At 45.3% G+C, this 13814-nt stretch overlaps 1 long non-coding RNA gene across 1 annotated transcript; it reads right to left on the bottom strand.

Moving 5' to 3' along the window:
• Nucleotides 1-791: 791 nt before the first annotated feature.
• Nucleotides 792-5102, bottom strand: LOC124678923. The gene is made up of 3 exons (XR_006994690.1): nt 4668-5102; nt 2298-3737; nt 792-1043 (listed from the first exon to the last, which is right to left on the bottom strand). It is a non-coding gene; the product is annotated as an uncharacterized LOC124678923 (long non-coding RNA).
• Nucleotides 5103-13814: the final 8712 nt, after the last annotated feature.

Raw genomic sequence — 13814 nt, 5'->3', positions numbered from 1 at the left:
GGCTAGGCAGCACTCGGTGCTAGTTAGTCCATTCCAGCACTCATCCTAGAGAGTAGAAAGTCCAGCGCATGACCAAACTTCACGTGCATTTAATGTCATGCAATTTTCTTGGGAAAGTCGCAACTTCCAAACCGTTTGTCGAAATGGCGTTCCGTTTTCACTGTTAGCCTTCTCTCAATGAGATCTTCAAAACTAGATCCTATTTGCATATGTTTCGATAAAAGAAATATCAAAAAGCAACTTGATTGATGTGCAAAAGCAACTTTAGTGTTATAGCAAACCAACTTCGTAATATTTGAAGCCAACCTAGTTTCTGAGATACTTGCTTAGCAGCAATAGAAATAATTTCATAGTAATAGGACTTACAATATTGATTGATGTGGTTGTCTTGAGGAACAACAAACTAGATCATGGCATAAATCTAGAAAACACGAAAACCACATCCCAGGTGCTCTGCCGTAAATGTCTTGATGTAAAACAACTAGAACATGGAAGAACCCTATTAAATTGTAGTCTTTTTGCTGGTAGAAAACACGATGGCTAAAAACAAAGTTGCCTTGCCAGCCATCAGAGTTCATTTTACACTACAAGACCACTAGGAATCCATAATTTGCTCAGCAAGAAAAAAACTGAGTTGCCTTAGCCAGACATACCTAGCACAACAAAAGCCTCAACATTGCATACAAGAAACTGAGTTGCCTTAGCCTGACATACCTAATATAGCTTGTGGAGCAATGCAGTTGTAATGTAGATGTAAAAGTAGCATACCGAGGTCACATAACAATTTGAAGTTGCATATGAACAAGATACTAGGTTTTTTTTTAATACAAACTCATATGGTTTGTGCTACAAAATGTTTCCATGGTACTGAATATGTAGGTGCACTAGTACTAATAGTTATGTAACTCGAAAAACATCACTATTTATCTGCATATGTACATAGTTGTCTACTAAACAGTTTCGGTAGCATCAATAGACCAGCTATAGAATTTTCTCCGTTGACTATGCTGACGCCCCCACACACTTGTTCTTGTCGCATTACTCTGAAAATTTGAAACCATATCACAGGAAATAAGTATTTGCTTGAACATGATCCATGCATGCAAATTAATTCAGTATACTACTTGTGGGCATCTGGTGGTAACTCAAAAGTAAACAAAGTTGAAGAAACAAACACAACTCAATGAAACCAAATATACAACATAACTATCTTGATATAAAAAAGTAGTGGATGTGGGGTGCATTTTGCTAATGTTTGTCTATACACAACTTAAGCATGATAAGCAAACAACTAAACCATGCTCACTACACAACTTAGTTAGATGCAACAACAAACTTTCCCATATTTATTACTTGAAGATTGAAATCTAATGAACTTTCTAATGTTTTCAAGTGTGAGGGTTGGATCTTAATGTTCCCCGAACTGGAAATTTTGCATGAATGACATGGAGTTGTAGATTTGCATTCAAGCTGACTCACAAGAGATGGTTGGCCAATCTCCAGAACCAATTATACTCAACCAAGGAGCAGTGGTTGATGGTTCTGATGAATAGAGTGGCAAGGGCGCAGCACCATGGGCCGCCAAGCACTGCAGTTAATCAAAGCAATCCCAGAACTACATTGCTTACAAAATCTACAACATACCCTAACTGGGAAGGAGCTGCTGATGAAGCTGGCATGCATGAGGAAGTTGCATCCAGTCCACATGAACCATTTATCGGGTATTCTGGATGCAGTTTGACATTATTGAAAGTGCAAGAGCACATTATAATGCTTATGCTGCGAAGATTGGTTTCTCTATCAAGTCGCATACATCAAAAAGAAAAGCTCATAAAAATGAACTCAAGAAGCAACAATTTGTGTGCAACAAATTCCGCAAACCAAAAACATGGAAACGAGGGAAGAAAAATAATTTAATAACTGAGAGAAAGCAACAAAATATTAATGACAGGGGCAACTCAGTTAACCATAGTATTCAACTAGCTACAATGTGAAGCACAAACTGAAAAAAGAAAAAAACGAGACTAACAGGAAAACCAACTTAATAACTTTCAGATGTGAACTTGAGCATACTGACAAAGGCAACTAACTTATAAACATGGACCAACTTGTATAGGTTGGCAGAGGGAAAGAAAAACCTAGATATAATATAAAGCACAACTTTTTTTTTTGGTAAGAATCAACTTAAATAAATTCAATACCAAGTTAACCATAATAATAAAAACAATTTAATTAAAACCATGAGCCAACTTATGCATTCTGATGAAAAAGAAAAGGCGCAAAAAGCTACAATATACCTCATAGGAAAAAACCCTGTTGCAACTTCGAAAATTCAAATTCTTCGGTCCTTGTCATCCCAACAAAAAGACCACCTCTTATGATGGCGCCAACACCTTCTTTCAACTACTTTTTTGCCAAATCAGCAAAAAAAATGAAAAATCATGTTAGACAAAAATATGTGGCAACAGGCAGAACAAAATTTGAATAAAAATGGGATAAACATAAGATGGCATATTTACTACCAACCTGCTAAACAACCCATTGCCTTTAGCATCCATGCATGAAACAACTAACAAACATGTACTACCCTAAACAAACATTGAGGAGCCAACTTTCCTAGGTTCAGACAATAACTTAACCAATGTTGGAAAGCCAACTTACCTAGATTCACAAAAACAACTAACCAAAAATTGAGAAGCATGCTTACTTAGATTCATGGGAATAACATGTTTGTCTCTTCTGTCATTTTTTTGTTTCCAGATTCAAGTTTTCCTGCTAGAAAAGCAAGTTTCTAATTAAAAGTCATTAGTAAGCTCAGGATTTCCATTAGTTGTTTAACCAAGAAATAAATGCATGGGGGAACGCAACTTAGTTATGTGATATTATCATATAAAACAACTTAGTCAGTCCGACCAAGCAACTTAGCCAGATGAAAAGAAGCAACTTAATTAAATCACTATACTATTGAGGAGCATTTTGGTGTAACTCAAAAACTTTAAGAATGTTGACAAAAAGCAACTTAGTTAGATGATGCAACCAACTTAATCATATTGATAAAATCAACTTAGTTAAAGGGAAGGAAGAAGCAAAATAAGAAACTTGCAAAGAAGTAATCAACAACGTAGCCGTGATCCCAACATAACCTTCAGAAAGCCATGAAAGTAAAACATAGAAATATCAGAAATGAACATGCATGCTGAACCCTTATCATGAAGTTGGCAAATCAGCGTGGGATTCGGGAAGCTTGACACATATGAAGTGGGCAGCTTGGCGAGGAATTCCGGAAGCTTGACGCTTCATAAAAATAAGGAGTAAATAACTTACTTAAGGGTATGAGCAACTTAACTACCATGGATAATCAACTTAACTAAAGCGACTAGAAACTCTATTAAAGTGAAACATAGCATAGATATTGCAGCAAAATAAAACTTGATAAAAATTAGTAGTAAACAACTTACTTAAGAATATAAACAATTTAGTTACCAGGGATAAACAACTTAACTGAAGTGACTAGAAACTCTTTAAAGAGAGTCGAAGCGATTTAACATAAGATAAGGCGGCGAGATGCACCTAGAAGTTAGCCATAGCAGTTCATATCCCGACATCATCTAAGCGTCGGTCCAGAACCAGCCACTGTGCATCCTTGCAACTCGCCAACCGCCACCTCCGCGCGCGGACAACCGTGGTGCCGGGATGAGCCATTGAACGGTGCTGCTCCTCCATGTAGGCGGCGTTAACTGAAATGGTATTCATTTAACTACGCACGATACACCTTCTTGTCATCTCTAATCTGTTGCTCCTACTCGCAAGGACGATGATATTTGAGAGTTGAGAGCATTTATCTCTGGGCAGAATAGCCAAACAAGAATATGCGCACTAATCTGTGTGTGTGCGTGTGTGTGGGGGGGAGGGGGCTTCCTTGGAGGCGGCGGCCGGAGACCGGGTCGGGAGGTGAGGACCTGTACGCGGTGGCAGGCGCGCGACCATCAGTGTGCACCCCGATCTGCCGTCTCGCTGGTGGTTGGGGCTTGTGGCGGGGATTTTGAAGGACGAAGCCGTCTATGGAGTGGAGAGGTCGGCGGCGGAAGCGGAGAGGGCGAGCGTGGCGGGCTGGTGGCTAGCACGCTGGAATGGCCTGGACCAAACCAAACGTGGGCAAGTCGCTGTCCGCGGCTGTCGGAACGGAGCGTGTTGCGTGGCTTGATCAGGTGCATCCGATGGCCCACGAGCGAGTGCTCGATTTGTCAAATAGCATCCGGGTAATTTTTTGCAATTGGGATAACTAATTGGGGTGTGATAGATTTGTATCTGACTTTGCTAGGTACATCAACAGCATCAGAAGGTGATTCGATCGGTATTCACCCTGCAGCCATTTGTTATCATAGGTGTATTTTTCTTCCCTAAACCTTCCTAAGATGAGCATCTACGCACACATTACTGCACGCACCTAGGCCGGCACCTCTCACTCACATGCGGTTCAATCCATCCGTGCTATACAATCCTAATTTCACACACATGGAGATAAGCATGTAAAGGATTAAATAAGCTAGTTCTACACAAGTTGATGGCTTGTAGACTTGGGGTAAACAGAGGAGTGCTAGAGTCATGGCATCTGCAATACAGTTCTGAACAAGATAAAAAAAAACACGAGATGGTGTGACTTCTACCTTCAGAGGACAGCGGGAGCTATGCTCTTGCAGCAGAGATGAGGAGGCAGCAGATGAGTTCCCCGGCGGTATGGAGGCCGGGCACGTGGGACCATGGGATCCTGATCTGCGCCTAGCTCGTTAGGGAAGAGCCGCCTGGAGGCCTTGACGCCCTGTGCTGGTCCGGCGGCGGCAGGGATGAGCTCGTGAGGCTCTTCTTTGGCGGCTGGTCGGCCAACATCCCGCCGGGCGTCGGTGGCCGGAGATGAGGTTGGGAGGTCAGTACCAATTCTCCGTGGCAAGCTCGCGGCCATCGGTGTTCACCCCAATCTGCCGTCTCGCTTCTGGTTGGGGCTCGTGGCAGGAATGGGAGGGGGGTTCTGAAGGGCGATGCCGTCTATGGAGTGGAGGGGTCGACGATGGAAGCGGAGGTCCCTCACGGCGCGGCGGAGAGGGCGAGCCGGCGAGCATGGCGGCTATCGCGCTGGAATGGCCTGGACCATCCCTAGGGATTGAGGGTGAAGAGGCATGTGGGCTGCACGTCGCTGTCCGCCGCTGTCGGAACGGAGCGGGTCGCGTGGCTTGATCACGCGTATCTGACGGCCCACGAGCGAGTGCTCGTTTTGTCAAATAGCATCCGGGTACTTTTTAGCATTTGGGAAGTTCGATACATACACGCTACACTCGGCACTCAATTATTACTAGACTATTGAGTCTTGACATACAACACACGATACTCGATTACTTGACTCTCGACACTCGACACCCGATGCTCTATCGTTGACACTTGATGTTCAACTAGAAACTAGTTCTAGAATCCGTCGTTTCTCCGATTCCTCGTCGGCCTCGTGGATAATGGACTCTCAGAAGTCGGTGCCGATCTTCGTGATCGACAAGATGTCGACGATGTTCTGGCAGAGGATGATGCACCAGCGGTAGAGGACAATGCACAAGCAACTGCAGCTTGTTGGGTGGCCAGTTCGACAATTCGCCATAGTACTCCAGCTCTGCCGCCATGTGCTTCAGAAGCGGTGCGAAACTCGGCCATGGTTGCCTTGTCGGCTTGGCGGATGGACAACCGCATGTACTGTCCTTGTCACCTCGAACGATTGCCCAAGAAAATCCGCCTCCTCGTGGCTCTCGACCTTCGCAAAGTTGAGAGGACCAAGGCGTCATACTCGCAGGCAACGAGCTCCGGTGTCTTGAAGATGCCTAGCCACAGCCACTCAAACCAACATAATACTACCATAAACTAACACTAATACTAACATAAACTAACATAATACATATATAATACTAATATAAACTAACATAATACTCGGCTCCCGGGTGCGTATGATCCCTCTACCATAAAAACACATTTCCAAGTGTTAAAAAATTTAGGTAAAAAAATTTACATGTACATCTCCATAATATATGTGTGTTCGCCAAGTTTCACGAAAAAATGATATTTTTTGTAGTCTACATAAAAAAAGAAAATTTATCTTGTGACAAGTCTTTGTTTTAGCACCCAATTTTGTCTTTTTTACACACGCCACACGACAACTCGTTTTTTCACGAAACAACTTTGTGAGCGCGTAGCACATGAAGATGTACATGCGAAATTTTTGTTTCAAAATTTTTAACATTTCAAAATGTGTCTAACATGCATTTCGAAATAAAGGGAGCATACGCTCCCATGTGCCAAAACATCACTCCCATTATATAATACTAATATAAACTAGCATAATACTAATATAATACTAATATAAACTAACACTAATATATTTACTAATACTAATATAAACTAACAAATACATATAATTTTTACTAATTAATTAGTTTGTGCTAAATACATATAATTTTTCAAGGCTGCCGGCCGGTGGAGATGGGAGAGGAGGAGGCCGGTGTGGCAGTGGCGTCGGAGGAGGGAGGTGGCGCGGGTGGCGCGCGGCAGAGGAGGCCAGTGCGGTGACGTCGGAGGAGGGCGGGGTGCGGGAGGTGCCCACGGTGGATGCGACGGCCGACGGAAGTGCAGCGCGCAGTGGTGAAGGACGGCGGCGCGAAGCAGGAGGGTGGCGGCGCGTTGGCGGTGGCGTGGGAAATTTTGGTAGCATGCATGTGTCGTTTCTACTTCTCCGTGCAAATGATCTGCGCGGAGAAGGAGAGGATTAGGGGGGGGGTATTTTGCCGCGGTTTTGGGTGTTTTGGATTTGTTTTCCAAACTTATTTTGATTCCCGCCTTATTTCATATCAGAAAATAACATATAGCATATCAGAATATTTAGAAAAAATATCTATGTAATAAAAATATAATTTATTTTTTATGAAAATTTAATTATTTAAGAATTCTTATGTAAAGTGTTTGAATATGAATTTAAATAACTTATGCATAATTTTGAATGTGACAAAACTTTCAACATGAAAGTGTTTTAATTTAGATAATTATTCTAAAACCATTTTATGTTTTCTAAAATAATTATTTTAAACATTTAAACTATTAACCATTTTGCTATTTTTATTTTAAAATGTATTAACTTATATCTTTTGCATAATTTCTATTACGACAAAACTTCCAACATGAAAAGTGTTTGAATTTGAATAATTAATATAAATTTTTTTTATGTTTTCTTAAATAATTATTCTAATTATTTAAACTATTAACCATTTTGTCATTTTCAATTTAAAATGCATTAATTTATATCTTTTGCATAATTTCTATTCCAACAAAGCTTTCAACATGAAAAGTATTTGAATTTGGATAATTAATCTAAAACCATTTTATGGTTTCTAAAATAATTATTCTAACTATTCAAACTATTAACCATTTTACCATTTTAATTTTAAAATGCATTAATTTATATCGTTTGCATAGTTCCTATTCCAACAAAGCTTTCAACATGAAAAGTGTTTGAATTTGGATAATTAATCTAAGAAATTGTATTTTCTAAAATAATTATTCTAACTATTCAAACTGTTAACTATTTTACCATTTTCAATTTAAAATGCATTAATTTAAAAGCATAACCACCGTGGATGATGCGGGTGAAGATGAGGCCAAACTTTAGTCCCGGTTGGTGGGTGCAACCGGGACTAAAGGTGGTTTTTTGACCATCTAACAAAATTTTCGGCGTGATAAGGATGTGTGGGCAACCTTTAGTCCCGGATGCACCGTGGGCAACCTTTAGTCCCGGCTGGTGGGTGCATCCGGGACTAAAGGTATTTTTTTGCCATCTAACAAAACTGTCGGCGGGATAAGGACCAGTGGGCAACCTTTAGTCCCGGCTCGTGGGTGCAACCGGGACTAAAGGTGTTCCTTTTGGGCCATCTAACAAAACTGTCGGCGGAATAAGGACGTGTGGGTGGACGCACTGCTCAGTGAGATAAGGCATGTAGCGCACGACACCATGTCAGAAGAACAAGATGAAGGAGGAAGCGTCGCCAGGCCTATAAAAGGAGCGTCGATAATCGCAAGCAGCTCAACCGAGAAGGTAGGGAGCTTCGTCCAGATGGCCAGAGGAAAGGGTTGGGAAATTTTCCGTGACGGAGCTTCTCGAAGATGTCGTTGGTGTGCACGCCCTACGACATCTTCGAGGAGCTCGCCCCGGGAAAATTTCCCCTCAAGCATGTGAACGCCTCCATCTCCATTGTTGGTCTAATCCTGTCGTCGTGACCTCTTCCCTCTCCTACAAAATCCTTCTATGGTAGGTCACAACCTCTATTTAAGTCGCAAAAAAAGCCAACCAATAGGTAGGGAGCTTCGTCATCATGGCCGGAGGAAAGGGTTGGGAAATCTCCCGTGGCGGAGCTTCTCGAAGATGTCATTGGTGCGCACGCCCTACGACATCTTCGAGGAGCTCGCCCCGGTAAAATTTCCCCTCAAGCCCGTTAACACCTCCCTCTCATGCAAACTCCCTTTCATACAAATCAATGTCACTTTTGTTGAAATCAATGTCCCCAAGCATGCTCATCTAGTGTTAATACCTTACATAGAGTTACATTAATTACACCAGAAGAAATGGGAAATTGATCGATTGTCATGTTGAGATACTCCTTCGCGTATGTCCCTTGCTTACGACCGCGTCGGCCGGATCATCTTCATCATTTCACTTGAGGCTTGGGTCATTGTTCATTGTGAAGGGCGGAACTTCATCAAATTTATTATAATCTTCTGACATGGCTGTCTTGTCCTCGACTCTCACGATGTGTTCTTTCCTGAAAGAACTATGTGGCGCTTTGGCTCATCATATGACGTATTTGTTTGCTTAATTTTTTTTTCTCGGTTTGGTCGACATGTCGTTCACATAGAAAACCCGAGCTACATCATTGGCTAGGACGAATGGTTCGTCTCTATACCCAAGATTGTTGAGATCCACTGTTGTCATTCCATACAACATGTATACCTGAACCCTGCCTCCTGTTATCTTGATCCATTTGCACCTTAGCAAAGGGACCTTAAATGAAGGTACATGGTCAAGTTTCCATATCACCTCTATGTAACCAGAATATGTATCCTTTTGGTCATTGTTGTTTTTTGCATCAAAGCGGACACCACTATTTTGGTTGGTGCTCTTTTTATCTTGGGTGGTCGAGTAAAATATATTCTCATTTATCTCGTACCTTTGGAAAGTCAGTACAGTCGAAGATGTTGTTGACGTCAGAAACCCACTGGCGGGCAGAGACGGGCAACACAGTAGAGCCGGGAACAACTAGGGCTGCGGCTGGCCCCAGTCCCTCAGAGCGACGGCCCGCAAAGCCTCCTGGTCACACGTCCGATGCTATCGCAAGGGCGTGCCACCTGACCTATACCTGGTCGTGAAGGTGTTGGATGATGCCTCGCTTAGTTTCCTCGCATGGCATACACGTAAACATTAAATACGAGCCTCGATCGGCTCTCAGAGTTATCCCGTGAATCGGCTCAAAGAGCCGATCCACCCATGATTCGTACAAGGTGTCCGAATATATGGTGGTCCCGCTGATCAAGATAAAGCTAATGAGATCTACGACGATTTAGGGTTTTCACCGCATAATCGGATCATCCTACTCACGATTGGGCCTCGCGCTCGCGCACGGTGACCGTAAGCCGATCCTAGACAGGGCCTAAAAACCAACACGAGGTTGATCCCCGAACATCCTTTCTAGGGCTAGCAAACGTCACCCTACACGCCGCTGGATCCTCCAACCCTTTGTAGGGCCTAACTAATGCGGATATTAAACTAATCCTTGTAGAACAAGGAGCAACCGTAACGGATCAGATCTACTAAACTATGATCAAGCGGGGTGCCGCCCCTACACCTGAGATAGGTGTAAGGGCGGCTAGATGCATAAGGGTCGCACTACGACAAGCATATGATACGAAGAACAATGCTAACCCTAACACATCTAAGATAACTACGTTGCTCGCCATCAAAAAGGCTTCAACACGAGCAACGCATGAACAACGTGGGTAGCTTAGTGCTGCCTAGATCGCAAGATGCGATCTAGGCAGCATGGTGCTTACCGGAGAAACCCTCGAGACGAAGGAGTTGGCGATGCGCCGAGATTTGTTTGTGTTGAACGTTGGTTGTTGTTTATTCCATAAACCCTAGATACATATTTATAGTCCAGGGGACTTTCTAACTCAAGCGTGCACCTAACCGTGCACGGGTAAAACTCCAACTCCTAATCGACACGTAACCTAATATGTTACAGATACAAGGGCAAACTAGCCCAAACTTTGCATGTAAGACCGATTCACGTATTTCTTCTATATATATATTCTTCAAGTCCATCTTGATCGCGGCCCACCTCTGACTCGGTCAAATTCTGGTGATAACACATGCCCCCTGGTTTTGGAAATGATATTTCCAAAATCATTACGCTTTCCTTTCGTCGGGTCATGTCGTGGCAGAGCAGAACTGCCGCAGAATCTTCCATCATTACGCCTCGCCTCCTGGGCTTCTTTGCACGAATTGACAATTTCGGCATTACGTCCTCGAGAACCGTCATGGCATTAAATCTCCACTACACTCCCTTTATTTATCTGTGCCAAACGGTTCACCACTCCATCCCCTTGCTCTGCTCTGTACACCAGCGCCAAAAAAACCTCTTCCCCTGCAGCCATGTCTTCCTCTTCCTCCTCTGCCTCAGGCCTTCCTCTCCAATCGTCACCGAAGAACAAGAAAAGGGACGACCTCCACTCCGGGGCGAACCCCATCTCCTGTGACAAGGAGAAGAAAGAAGGAGAAGCAAAGAAGACCAAGGCCTCCCCCTCCGCCGAGCTCCCGTCGAAGAAGCGCTCCCGCATGTGGGCGGACAGCGAGGACGATGATGACGACGAGGAAGGAGAAGAGGAGGAGGAGGAAGATGATTCCTCCTCCTCTGCTGGGTATCCGCCGACGAAGCGCTTCCGCAGCTGGGCGGATAGCGAGGATGATGATGATGGCGAGGAAGACGAAGCTCCGTCCAAAGGCTGGGGCAGCAGCGACGAAGAGCTTCCTGGGAGCAGCGCCGACGACCTTGACGACGGCGATGATGAGGACAGCGACGACTAGTAGAGTAGGACCAGCAGTAGCAGTGCACTAGGCACCAGATCCCTCTTTTGAGAGCCATCGGCTCTTCTTGTAAAGCCGCTCCTTTGAATTAATGAGAATTGTTCTTTCAATTTATCTTTCCATTAATCCGATTTCCATCCTTCCGCTTGCCACACCAAGACCGATAGCAACGAATCGGATTTTTTCCTTGACCGTGGTATTTTGCAATCCCATAGCCGATGACTGTTCATCGGCTAATTTGAGAAACTCGTCTCCTTCCTTCTCTTGCAGTACCAGTACGGTCCAAACCTCGTACAAGACGACGGCTTCCCTTCCCAGCTCCTCCCTGCAGCTTTAACAATCTTCTTCTGCAAACAGCTCACCGCTTTCGGAGAAGATCATGATGCAGGGTCAGCCGATGCAACTCCAACCGGCTCTCAAAAATAGAGCACTTCCCAAGTTATTTGCCCCCCGAGCCTCAGTCAAGGCGAGAAAGGTAGCAAAATAGCCAATCGTGTCGTCATTGACCTCACGTCACAATGCAGAGCCAGCCGATTTTAACAAATTCGGCTCCCCGCAGCGAGAACCCTTCGTGGTGAGTTGCCCCCCGAGCTTCTTCAGTCTACTCCTTGCGCCTTGTTGGTCAGATCGGCTCCTTTCCTTTGGTGGATCTGATGCAATCCAACCTTAACCTGGTCTGCACGTCCAGGCTGCTCTTGGCATTGGTCAGGGTCATGATCCCTCAAACCACCCCAACTGACATTGTGGCCTCGAGTACTTGTCATTCCCTTGAATCCTTAAGTCGATGTCTGCTGCACCGGCTGTGCTTAAAAATTTCGAATTTTTCGGCCGATTTATGTATCGGCCCCCATACTTCAATACCCATCATCAAAGGATATTTTAGGCTGCTAGGCATTTGCAGGACGCTTCTACTGAATATCCTCGTGTTTTATCCACCTGGGTGCCCCCCCGAGCCGATTCTTTCAAAGGACTTGATGGTATCGGCTCTGTCGGATTAAATGTTGAACCCAGGCAGAATGGTTGGTGAGGATAATTTTGGCCGATTGCTGGAATCGGCCTCCACGTTGCTTGCTCGATGAAGGTTTTGTAATGTTCCTCCATAAATTTTTGGGGCCGATCACAAGGATCAGCCTCGCCATACTTGCTCATTGATTTGCTCTTGCTACTCTTTCAGGCCGGTAGATAAAACCAGCCCAATCTCTGACTTTATCATGTTAGTGCGCTTGCTGTCGTCCACCTTGAGTGCATCGTGTAATCGTGGAGCACTAAGCTTCGTCTGAAGAACGAGCACCATGTTTGTGCCAGCCGATGTTTCATCATCGGCTTTCCTTTGCTTGGGGCGCCACTCCATTTTCCGTGGACGACCCTCTTCATCCAGGGTTCGCTGAACTTTCGCAGCCAGATCGGGCCTTGCCTTCCTCAATGTATGCAAGTATAACCTTTCGGCTTCCTCCAGTGCCGCGCAATCGCTGAACCCCGCGCTTTTGGGAACGGCCGAGTCCATCGGGGCACCACCTTGGCCGGTGGTACTGTCTTCTTCTTCTCCCTCGTCTTCCGAATCTTCGAGATCTTCCAACCGAGGGGACTCAGCGCGTTTGCTTTGTGGCGGGAGAGGTCCTAGACGCTTGAATACGGACACGTTGGCTGCCTCCTTTTTCTTCTGGTTGCATTCTGGGCAATTGCCGATTGTGGGCAATCGGCTCATTCCCGAATCCCAGCAAGTGTCCGAAGAAGGGACAGTCCCAAGTGCCTATCCTCGTCGACTCGCTCCCCAGCTTTTCCTTGGCACGGCGCTCGTGCTCCTCCTCCTCACGATCATGCCGACGACGTCTCCCGTCGTCCCTAGCCGTACGATCTTCTTCATCATCGTCGTTGTATCGCCGGCGTTGGTCATACTGACTCACATACTTGTTGAGGAGGTGATCAGAGAGAGGTCGTTGATACCTTATGTTTTTCACTTCTCCCTCTGTGACGTAGTGCTTGCCGTCTTGGCGGAGCCGATCGCGTGGAGCGGCTTCCTCTCGTATCTTTGCTATGAGAGCAGCTGCCCTCATCTCCGTCCTTACCGTAGTGGTGTCCAGTGTCCTACCATGTTGATATTGCACGAGAAATCCGGCTGGCACCCTCCATGGTAAGTATACTCCACCATGTTCACGGCGGGGAAGGGGTGTGTGTCGACCTTCATGGCGTACCGGTTGAAAATTAACCGTCCATTTTCTATCGCCATTTGGATCTGCTGCCGCCACACCCTCGCAGTCGTTGGTGGTGTGGGTGAACGTGTTATGCCACTTGCAGTATGGCTTTCCGTTCAGCTCTTGCACCGTGGGGATCTTGTGGCCTTCGGGTACCTTTATATGCTTCTCCGTGAGTAAGAGATCAAAAATCTGCTCGGCCTTGGTCACGTCGAAGTAGAACCCTTTTGGAGGGCCTTGTGGCTTCACCCATTTGCAGGACACGGGGCCTGCCGCTCGAGTCCATTCAGCCACCGCTACCTCTCGATCTCCCGCAGCACCTTCATCCTCGTCTCGCCTCAACCAGGGTCACCGCACGCTTGAATTTGTCCCGATAAACATCCGGGTGGCGCCGCTCATATGCCGACGGCCTTCGCACCATGTGCGCCAATGAAGGGTAGTCTCGCTTGGGAGGCCACGTCCTT

This window comes from Lolium rigidum, chromosome 7 (genome assembly GCF_022539505.1).
Source record: "Lolium rigidum isolate FL_2022 chromosome 7, APGP_CSIRO_Lrig_0.1, whole genome shotgun sequence".
In the NCBI taxonomy this organism is placed as follows: Eukaryota; Viridiplantae; Streptophyta; class Magnoliopsida; order Poales; family Poaceae; genus Lolium; species Lolium rigidum.
The sequence above is the reverse complement of the archived record's forward strand: the minus strand, read 5'-3'. Positions and strand labels throughout refer to the sequence as shown.